The sequence below is a fragment of the Elephantulus edwardii genome, unplaced genomic scaffold (genome assembly GCF_000299155.1).
Source record: "Elephantulus edwardii isolate Elephantulus edwardi_28Jun2011 unplaced genomic scaffold, EleEdw1.0 scaffold00036, whole genome shotgun sequence".
Taxonomy (NCBI): domain Eukaryota; kingdom Metazoa; phylum Chordata; class Mammalia; order Macroscelidea; family Macroscelididae; genus Elephantulus; species Elephantulus edwardii.
The window spans coordinates 8,812,232-8,822,553 of NW_006399786.1; the positions used below are offsets into that span (position 1 = coordinate 8,812,232).

The following is a 10,322-nucleotide window of genomic DNA, read 5'->3' on the forward strand; positions in this document are numbered from 1 at the left end:
CAGCTACCTGGCGCGACAAGCGTGGCCATGAATAACCCCCCTCGCCAAGCCAGAGGAGAGCCCCAACCACCGATCACACGGGGTTATTCCAATGTAAAGCAGTTAAGGTTGAATAATTTAAAAGTTAGATACTCAATCTTCCAACGCCCTCTTGAAAAGTGACACTGGGGTCTCTGACCGCAGACCGGGGCAGAAGGCGTGGAAACTGAGGCGCAGTCTCTAACCAGTCGTATAGATGGAAAGTCCGGGTTTAGAACCACTTTCCACTGCACCACTCTGGCTCCCGAGCTCCTCAGTGTGAGCTCTGACCGCGTGGGAGGTGCAGCTCTGCGCAGACCCAAGGAGGCTGTTGACACAACAGCAGGGAGCCTACATCATGCATTTTTGCTCCTTTTACTTCCTCTTTCCCCCACATTCCCCTTTAAATTCTTTCTTTTTCCTTCCCCTATGGGAATATCCAGAGTAGTGGCCACTCAGAGCTGAGGCCAAGGATCTGTCTTCCAAAGACAGTTGTCCCAGGATGATGGCGCTTCCAGCCTGGCTTTCTGCGGAGAAATGAAACCTCTCTCAGCCAGAGACTCATTCAAGCTGATCTTCAAAGAAGCCGCAAGACAACCCCCTTTTTAAGCAGTCAGTAGACACAGTCACAATAAAGAGTTCCTTGTCTCCACGGGGACATTTTGATTTCTCATTGCTGACAGCTGCACCTGAGGGATGAGCAGAGAGGCTGGGCTAGTGCTCCGAGCTCCCATCATCTCCTGTGGATGAGTTCCATTTTGATTAAAGAATTGTTGCTCTCGCTTTCCTAATTTCAAATATACATCTAGTTATATAGTGCAGTGTGGAGAATTAAGAGTTCCTGCGTAATACCAATGATCAGGCTCTCCATGGGAGAAAAATGTCACACTCTACTTCCATAGAGATGTTCAGCCTTGGAAATACTACGAGGCAAGTTCTAATCTCTCCTATAGGGATTGATATGAGTTGGCATCAACTTGATGGCAATGGTAAGGGTTGGTATTAATTGCAAAGTAGCATAGAGACCCTTCTGAGGCAACGGCAATGGACTCCATCTTGAATTGGATAATAGTTACATAACTGGAGGATATGTACACCTTAATCAAACTGTACACTCAAGATGTATGCACTGCACTGTATACAGCCCATTCCCTAAAACTCAGGACTGTTGAGTCAGTTTCAACTCATGGTAACCTTGCATTTGTTTTCCAAGATTGCTGACTTTTAAAGGAGGATGATTGTCTATTTTTGTCAAAGGATGAATTTGGACTGCTATTCTTGCCATTAGCAGCCCAACACATAACATATCACCAAGGCTCCTTCCTATATAAAAGCTGCGTGTTTTTTTTAACTATCCAAAGGGAAAAAAAGTGATAAAATGATGATGTTGTTGCTGCTGCCGTTAGGTGCCATTGTGTCAAGTATGACTAAGCCATCCAAGAAGAACAGATCTGAGCCTGCCCTATCCTGTCCCACCCTCATCATCTCTGACATTCCTGAGCCGATTGCTGCAGGCACTGTGTCGATCCATCTCTTTGAGGATCTTTCTCTCTTTCATTGACCCTCCACCCTTCCAAACAGGATATCCCTTTCCAACTAATGGCCACGTTTAGCAATATGCCCAAGTATGTGAGATGGAGTTTCCCCATCCTTGTCTCTAAGGAACCCTCTTAAATTTCTCCAAAACATACCTGTTTGTTATTTTGGCAGTCCATGAGATATTCCATATTCTTCTCTATGTACGACTTCTGAGTGGTAGTTTTCTAATATTATTACCTAATTACCTATAAAACCAAACCTAATAAAACCAGTGACTGGCAAGCAGATTTCAAATTCATGGAGAACTTGCTAGGGTTTTCCAGGCTCTCAGAGGCCTTGCCTCCAGGCCTGTCCTGTGAAGCGCCTCGTGGTGAATTTGAACTACTGATGCCCTGGTTAGCAGGCAAGTGCTTAACCACTGCACCAACAGGGCTCTTTACACTGTCCCACAGGTAACCTCTATTTTTTATTTTGTCACCAGCGAGTAATTATTCCTATTCCAGTGCTCCTTAAACAAAATCGTATTGTGTTTTCTTTCATGTATAGCTCATTTTGCTTAACATAATATCACAAGGTTTTTCCATGTGGTGGCAGCAGCTGGTCCCTCTCTGGGAGGTATGTGTCTTCCTGGGCCCTGAGCCCACACTGACCATCCCAGCCTTCCTGTGGGCATTACACACTTCCATTCCAAGTGCAGAGGGCATCTGTCACACAGGTCTCCTTCCAGAAAGTGATATGAAATGGCTTATGTGTTTGCAACAAGACAATGACACAGTTTTACCCTTTTTAAAGACCACTTCTTGACCTTACTTCTTATCCCTGCCTTCTGTACATTGTTGACCATTCTCTCCTTGAAACTTGTCCTCCTTATTCATCTAACTGCTTCATTATTTTTTTTCTCTCCAGTTTCTGCTGAATTCTCCTGCTTAATCATTCCTCGGAAAGCTCTAAAGGCCTAGTGGTAAGAAGTTGTGCAGCCAACCTTGAGGAATGCGTTTCAAATCCACCAGCTGCTCTTATGAAGATGAGCAATCTCCTGCCATGTGATTTACAACAGCCTCTGAAAACCTGCTGGAGGGTGAGCTATGAGTTGATTCCGACTCAATGGTACCTAACAACAACAACAACAATCACCCATTAGATTCCATTGCTCCCCGAAGGTGTGCCCCTGGCCTTGTCATTCTCCTCTGCCTGGACAGCTCATCTCCTCTCAAGCTTTTAACTAGCAGTGATAAGCTCCCGAATCTTTCTTTTCAAGCTGGACTTTTTCTTTCAAATCTCTTGTATCCAATCATCCATAGGACTTCTCTCCTGATGTTGCTCTATAAATATCCTGTGGGAGAACCTTCTTGTTCCTTAGTATCAGATCTCTCCTTCCTATATAAGTTACATACTTTAAAAAGACCCAAAGTAAAAACATGAAAAAAATGTTAGCATGTTTATTAACATATACATGGTCCTCCTGATTCGTGGAATAAAGACTGTGTTCCCTATCCTCACTTATAGTAAGGAATGATCATGTGACTGATACTAGACAATAGGAAGTAGAAGCGGTATCCTATGAAACCTTTGGAATGGAAAGAAGGGCGCAGGGGCCTTTGCCCTTGCTTCTTCCTGTTGAATGAAACAGTAACAAGAGGCAACAGAGCATAAGGTTTTAGTCATTTACTGAAGACGGAAGCAAGAAGATAATGGAATCCTGGATCCCTGATTTAATAGAGCCACCATAGCAACCGATCCTGAACTACCAATAGCTACATGAGAGAAAGGGATAAGAAAATTTTCTCTTTTACAACTTACTATTTTGAGAGTTTCTGACCTATACACTTGAGACTAGTCTTGACTGGCACGTATCTTAACTAAGTCTCACTAGGACTTGCAGGTTCGAGAGAAAGATAGTTTCTTTTTAGTTATGCTAGCCAGAGTTTACCACATAACCTAAACCCTAAATTGACCTGCAGTGACTAAGACAATCTTAAAGAAGAAAAGTCAAGTTGGAGGGTTTACACCTTCTGATTACCTGACTTAGTATTAAGTTAAAATAATTAAAACTGTGATTTCAGCAAGGATGACTAAACAGACCAATGGCACATAATAGTCCAGAATAGAACAGTACATAGGTGATTAATTGCTTGTAACAAAGGCATCCACAGAATTCATAAAAAGAGAAAAAGATTTTCAACACATGGGGCTGTAATAAGTGGGTATCTGTACAGGAAAAAAATCACCGTTATTTTTACTAGATTGCTGTATGTCACTTGAGTCAATTCTAATGTATAGTGACCCCTTAGTAATTTCTTTCTTCTTTATCTTTGTAATGAATGAATGAATGACCTATTGCTTTTTTTCTTAGATGGTATCCTTGATGTCATTTTACAACTCATCTGGTCTTCAGTCATTAGCAGTCAATGTATCAAAGTTATTCCTAAAATAGATTTTTTAAAAATTCAATTTGGATACCCTTGAGATTATATTTGGTTCTTGTGGACTTGTTTTAACCATCTTCACCTTGAATTTGAACTTGCATATGAGCAGTTGATGGTCTATTGTCTATAGTCTGTCCTTGTTCTGGTTCAGACTGCTGATAATGACCTCCATTGTTTCTTTCCACAGATGTAGTCAATCTGATTCCTGTGTAGTCCATCAGATGAAGTCCAAATGTACAGTCACCATGTATACTTTCTTAAAAGTATTTTCAGTGAATAGTTAATGTTGTTGCTGTTATGTGCCTTGAGTCACCTGTGACTCATAGCGACCCTATGTATACTGCACTATCCTGTGCCAATCTTATTGTCTCTGACATACCTACCCTCATTACCCCAGTCACTCAGTCAATCCATCTCATCAAGGGTCTCTCCACTCTTTCAAGTATGATGTCCCTCTCCAAGGACTGGGCCCTCCTTGCAATATGCCCAAAGTATGTCAGACGGAGCTTCAGACTCTTTGCCTCCAAGAAGAGGCTGGTTTCACTATCTCTAGAATGAACCTGTTTGTTCTCCTAGCAGTCCATGTTATATTCAATACTCTTCACCAGCACCACAGCTTGCAAGCATCAATTCTCCTTCAATCACCCCTAGTAATTGTACATCTTTCTGATGCATAGCAAGTAATTGTGAAAACCATGGTCTGGATCAGAATAGATAATACATTTTACAAAATTCTATCATGGGATCTCCAGCCTCATTTCTGTCATCATGACCATATTTTCTCTTTTTTCTTTTTTATCTTATTAATAGTATTTATTTATCTTTCCTCAGACAAACCTTTTCCCCAGTCACTTTTCCCATGCTGCCTGGGGAGTTACAGGGAAAGGAACACATAGGGTAGACGAGACACGGGGGGGAGAAAACCAACAAACTATGGGAGGTGGAGATGGCTCCTTCACATGGCGAAGAGGATCAGAAAGGCCACTATCAGGCAAAAAGAGCTCCATGGCCTCTGAGACAGCAAAGCCCAGAATGGCGTAGAAGAGACGCTGCTTCAGAGAAGGATTCCTGGCAAAACCAATGATGAGGCTCTCAAACACAATCCCAATCCCAGTTCCAGAGCCAGCCACTCCAACCGTAGCAGCCCAACCCCAATAATCTTGGCTAATGTGTCAATATTCCTTGAGATGGTGCTGGTTTAGAAGCTGTGACTAGAGATAAATGAAATCAAGGAACGTGGGGCTGTCAGACAGCTGAAGTTCTTCTTTCTCAATGTCTCTGGTTGTGTCAGGACCACTGCAGACAATGGACAGGTCAGCAGCTGAGAGGCACTCCTGACCAGGGAAGGGGTGGAGACAAACTTGGTGCAGGCATCCATTCTCAGGGGATGAGGGGCTGTGACAGGAAAGCTGCTCCTAGTGCAGAGATAATAGAGAGAGAACCATGAGCATATTTTCTAACTACCAGTCCTTCTTCTTTGTTTTCAACTATTACTTTCAAGTCATCAATTAGTGTTAATGTATTTTGATCGCATATTTCATCAATTTCAGACTGCAAAAGTCAGTAGAAATTCTCAATTATTTCATCTTTGTCTTTATATTTTAATAATAGTTGTATCAGCAGGACTTCCTTATATGTATATGGATAGGATCCTATCACTCATAGCATTGCACTTCAGGATGTATATTAATACGTTCATTTTTTTACTATGAAAGTCACACTATTCCTCTTCAATTTGTAATTTCTGAAAAAATATGTTATATCATTTGTATGATTAAATATGGCCAATACTAGTCTGTCTCCATTACCTAGGGCCTAGGATTTTGAACTTTATGAACATATCACTTTTTACAACTTCCAATTTTCCTAGAAGAGAGTCAATAAAAGAGAGGAGGCGGCCAAAGATCAAAAGGATAACACAGAACAGGGCAAGATTCTGACCTGTTGTTCATAGAGTCCCTGAGTCTTAGTTGACCTGGATCATACTAAAGATGGGCAATCTCCTCTCATATTATCTACACCCTGTGAGACCTGCTAGGTGATCAGCTATGAGTCAGTTCCTACTCAGTGACAATGAGTTTCAGTTGAGTTTTGATAATAAGGAGAAGAATTGCTCCAAAAGGTTACCCAGGTTGTAATTTTTATTGAAGTGCAACATTAGTTCTTTTCTTTCATGGAGCTGCTAGTGTATTTGAATTACTGACCCTTTTATTAGCAGTCATGTACATAACCATTGTCCCACTAGGATTCCCATCTCTTATACACCCCACAAAAAATTAATATAAGATGTATCATGAATCTAAATGTAAAGGCTTAAATTAAATTTTTCAGAAAAAAATCTCACAGGGAAATATTTTCATGATCTTGGCATGTGAAAAGATATTTTAAATAGAATTAAAAGGACATTACTTATTTTTAAAAATTGATAAATCAGATATCATCAAACTTAAAAATTTTTTGCTCATCTAAATATATCATAACAAAAAGGGGGAAACAAGCTACAGACTGAGAATCTCAGTCTGTAGCTTGTTTCCTCCTTTTTCACACACATACATACATACACTGCCCAGACCAATGTGCCCAGAATGTCAACATCACTAGGAAGAAGAGAGACAATGGCTAGACAGAAGAAGCTGGGGGCCTGAGCCATCCTATCAGTGACTGCCCCACCAGCTGGAAACCGCCCTGCTGTCCCTGTGCCAGAAGCACCAATATCACAAGGGAGTGGAGAGAAAGTGGGAGGACTTGAGCCATCAAATCAGAGTTGACTGTGGGCAGGGGATAGGAGATGCAGAAAGAACAAGGACAAGGAATTGAGCTGGTTGCTGGCATGGGGGGTGAGGGTAGGAACACAACACATGTGCCGAAAGGGTGGGTCCCGGAACCAACACCTGATCTGTTACCAGCATGCTCTCATCAGGGCTTTTGGGTAAAATGTTTGTCTGTCAAATATCGCTCTAAACCTGAGCACCCACATTAAAACAGACTAGGAAGAAGGATTGGCCATCCACTTCCGAAATAACAAGGCTTTAAAATCCTATGTACAGCACCACACATGGGAAGGCTGCCTGGCCACTTGGCCGCAACCGCCATGTCCGTGCTGCGCAGGCTTGGTGGCCTATGGATGCCGGTCACTTCAGCAGAGCTGACAAAGAGCTCATCCTTTTGGTGACCAGCATAGCAAACAGGAGCCCTTACAACGTGGTTGTCCACGGTGCTTGGTACAGAGTCTACTCGAAGAACCCAGTGCTTTCTGACCAGGTTTGTATGAATTGGAGAAAGTCTGACCTCCCTGCTCGGGAAAAGGCAATGCTAGAGTTTGCACTTGCTGTTTCCAAAGCTGACGACATAACAGATGCCCACTTCAAAAAGCTGGAGGTGCATGGCTTTGACCAAGAGGACGCCTGGGACATAGCAACCATTTCCGCTTTCTTTGCTATGTTGCAACCGCCTTGCTCATTTTATCAATCTTGTTCCCAACAAAGAATTTTATTTGATCGGTAGATCTGATTATATCAAAGATTCCAGGAGTGAACCTCCTACACCCAAAGTATAAAAGCCTGAAAACACAGGCCATTGTTTACCATTGCACATTGCATTATAAGACATCAGTGTGGAAGTTTACTCCCTGCTTGTTGATGAACTACAATCTTAAGTGTGAAAGGCATACAGAGATAAATGATAACTTGGACTTTGGGAATATAGTTAAAGAAAACCTGCTAAGTCGTTTATTTTATTATGATTTAAGTGTACCATCAGGGGCAAAACGTTCAAAGGATGCTTTAGCCATTTCTGGTGGATTAATAGCTAACTGGATTTCAGCAGCTGAAACCAATTCTTTATTTAGCCTTCAAAACTAGTGAGTGTTAGGCAATGTGAATGAAGTAAAGTGTGAAACACATGTATACAAATTTTGTATGCAAACAAATATAAAACAAAATTTAAAAAATAGTGTCAAGGAAAACCCTATGTACAACAGGGCACACTTAGATTAACTAGTAGATAATAGCACCAGAAGCTGATCCTTCCTATTGGGAATCACAAAGAAAGAGGAACAGTTGCAAATGGACACTAGTGATTAGAACATGGATGTGCGAAGTATGTTGTTGTTGTTATTGTTTTGTGCTGTTGAGTTGCCTGTGATTCATAGTGACCCTATGTACAACAGCCCTAAACCCTGCTCTATCCTGTGCCAATATTACTGCACCTCCACTCTCCCAAACATGACATCCCTCTCCAAGGACTGGTCCCTCCTTGTAACGTGCCCAAAGTATGTCAGATGAAGCTTCAGAATCCTTGCCTCCAAGGAGCAGCCTGGCTTCATCCTCTCCAGGATGAATTTTTTTGTTCTCCTAGCAGTCCATGGTATATTCAATACTCTTCTCTAGCACCACAGCTCAAAAGCATCAACTCTCTTTCTATCATCTCTAGTCATTGTCCAGCTTTCTGATGCATAGCAAGTAATTGCTATGCCCTTATTAGGCACACCTTAGTCTCCAGACTGCCATCGATGCTGTTCAGGACTTTGGAGGGTCCCTGACAGCAGACTTTCCCAGTGTAATTCATCTTTTAATTTCCTGGCTGCTGATACCAAGAGTGTTGATTGTAGAGCCAAGCAAACGGAACAAAGTATGAATGTAGGAAAATTGGATATTGGTAAGGAAGAAATGGAGTACACAAATATTGGGATACTAGGCATTGGCAAAATGAAATGGATTGGCATGAGACATTTTGAATGAGACAATCATATGATCTACTATGCTGGAAATGAAAAGATGAGGAGGAAATGGGATCACATCATTCATAGTTTAAAAGGGCCATTTCTGGATCCATCTTAAAATACAATGTTGTGAGTGACAAGATAATATCCATACACATACAAGGAAGACCGGTTATTACTGCTATCATTCAAATTTATACACCAACAATCTGAACCAAAAGGAGGAAATAGATGACTTCTACCAACTGTGGCAATTGGAAATCAGATGAACACACAACCAAGATACATTAGTGATAATGGATGACTAGAATGCAGAAGTTAGGAACAGCAAAGAAGGATAGGTAGTCAGGAAACATGGACTTGGTTGCAGAAATGAGGCTGGAGACAGAATGATAGAATTCTGTACAATCAATGATTCATTCATTGAAAATATCTTTTATAAGAAACACAAATGGAGACTATACACATACCTGGTGGCCTACACAGAAATCAGATTTTCTACATCTGTGGGGAAAAAAAATCATTGGAGAAGCTCAATATCAGCTGTGAAAAGTAAGCCAGGTGCTGATTGTGGACAGATAATCAACTATTCATATGCAAGTTCAAACTAAAGCTAAAAATAAAAAAAAAATCAGATTCACAAGAACCAAAGTTTGTGCTTGAATATATCCCTCCTAAATGTAAAGACCATCTCAGGAAGAGGTTTGAAACCTTTAATACTAATGAGTGAAGGACGAGATGAGCTGTGGGAGGATATCAAGAATATCATCCATGAAGAATGCAAAAGGTTATTACAAAGATGGAAAAAGAAGAAAAGACCAACATGGAGGTCAGAAGAGACTCTGAATATTGCACTAGAGCACTGAGAAGCCAAAGAGAAGGGAAGAAATCAAGATGTTAGGGACATGAACAAAAAATTTCAAAGGGGAGCATGAAAAGACAAAGTATTATAAAGAAATGTAAAAAGAGCTAGAGTCAGAAAACCCAAAAGGACAAATTCGCTCAGCATTTCTTTCTTTCTATTCCCCCCACCCCCACCACTTTTCCAGTAAGTCCTTCATATTAGTTAAGTCACAATTCAATATTCCAGCAGAAAGGTGAAGCCGGCCAGTTCAGATCTTCCCAGGGAATGTGCCTTCTGCCCTGTCCTCATCGCAGGCTGACACCCAGGACGGGGATAGAGGGACTTGTACATGCGCAGATTCCATTCACAGACAGAGACATCATCGCCTTTGGCAGTCATTGCCTTCTCACAGCGGTGGGGATCCATGGAGTTTTACCAGCAGTTCCTGGTTTTGTTCTCTTTAGGGAGTAAAGTAGTTCTTGATTTTGACTCCCCTCAAATCAGTGGCAGCTCAGTGTGACCCTCAGAAGAGATATGTCTGTGTGAGATTCGAATTGGAAATAAGACCCCATCAGCATTTCTTAAGCTGAAGGAACTAAAGAACAAATTCAAGCCTCGAGTTGTAATACTTAAGGATGCTGTGGGTAGAATGTTGAATGACCCAGGAAACCTTTTAAAAAAAAAGATGGAAAGAGTACACAGAGCCCACTATACCAAAAGCACTGGCCAACAGAGAAGAATTTAATGAAACAATATATGATCAAGAGGCAATGAT

General features: G+C 41.4%; 1 pseudogene; it reads right to left on the bottom strand.

The window, feature by feature from the left end:
• Positions 1-4,938: 4,938 nt before the first annotated feature.
• LOC102846883 lies at positions 4,939-5,403 on the bottom strand (annotated as a pseudogene).
• Between the last annotated feature and the right edge of the window lie 4,919 nt (positions 5,404-10,322).